This window comes from Arachis hypogaea, chromosome 14 (assembly GCF_003086295.3).
Source record: "Arachis hypogaea cultivar Tifrunner chromosome 14, arahy.Tifrunner.gnm2.J5K5, whole genome shotgun sequence".
Classification (NCBI taxonomy): domain Eukaryota; kingdom Viridiplantae; phylum Streptophyta; class Magnoliopsida; order Fabales; family Fabaceae; genus Arachis; species Arachis hypogaea.
Genome location: NC_092049.1, coordinates 63,672,316 through 63,673,453, shown reverse-complemented (window position 1 = coordinate 63,673,453; position 1,138 = coordinate 63,672,316). Strand labels below are relative to the sequence as shown.

Genomic DNA, 1,138 nt, shown 5'->3' with positions numbered 1-1,138 from the left:
TTGGTTCATACATAAACCCAACCTCTGGGAATTGTGGTAGCAGCATTCAGAAACCACCCATTCAGGCCAACAATTTTGAACTCAAACCACAGCTAATATCACTTGTGGAGGATCATTGTTCATTTCGTGGGAGTGCTAATGAAGATCCAAACCAACATCTCACAAAATTCCTGAGAATTTGTGACACTGTGAAGTCCAATGGAGTCCAGGAAGATACCTATAAACTGCTCTTGTTCCCATTTTCACTTAGGGACAAGGCAGCTAAGTGGCTGGAATCATTCCCAAGGGGGAGCCTAACAACCTGGGATGAGGTGGAAAGCAAGTTTCTGGCACGTTTCTACCCCCACAAAAGGTCAATAGGCTTTGATCTGAGGTTCAGACTTTTAGACAACAAGATGGTGAAACTCTCTATGAGGCATGGGAGAGATTCAAGGATTTGACAAGGAAATGCCCACCAGACATGTTCCATGACTGGGTGCAATTGCATATTTTCTATGATGGACTTTCTTATGAATCAAGGAAGGCTATAGACCATTCATCAGGAGGTTCATTGAACAGGAAAAAGACTGTGGAAGAAGCCATTGAAGTGATTGAGACAGTCGCTGAGAATGAGTACTACTATGCTTCAGAGAGACACAACACTAAGGGAGTCATGGAGCTGAACCATGTTGATACAATTTTAGCCCAAAACAAGGTGTTTGCCAAGCAACTAGCAGAGCTCACCAGGAAATTAGAAACAAAGCAAGTGGCTGCAATACACACACAAGATCAAGAGGAAGTAAGCACTGAAGGAGGTGATTGGGAAGAGGCCAATTATGTAGGAAATCAACAAAGGCAACCATATGATCCACATTCTAACACTTACAACCCAGGTTACAACCCAGGCTGGAAAAACCACCCAAACTTTGGGTGGGGAAACCAGCAAAACCAACATAACAAGTCCACATACCAAAACTCCAACCAAAGATCATACCAAGCCACACAAAACACTTACTCCCAACCATCATATCATGGCCAAAATAATCAACCTACCCAACCTAATCCGAACCAACAATTTCAAGATCAATTAAACAGGATAGAAGGAATGCTGGCAAACATGGGTCAGGACATAAGTGAGTTGAAAAGCTTTAGGGATGAT

At 42.8% G+C, this 1,138-nt stretch overlaps 1 non-coding gene across 1 annotated transcript; it reads right to left on the bottom strand.

The window, feature by feature from the left end:
* Positions 1-358: 358 nt before the first annotated feature.
* LOC112746360 (small nucleolar RNA R71) lies at positions 359-462 on the bottom strand. Its single transcript, XR_003174249.1, has one exon. It is a non-coding gene; the product is annotated as a small nucleolar RNA R71 (small nucleolar RNA).
* Between the last annotated feature and the right edge of the window lie 676 nt (positions 463-1,138).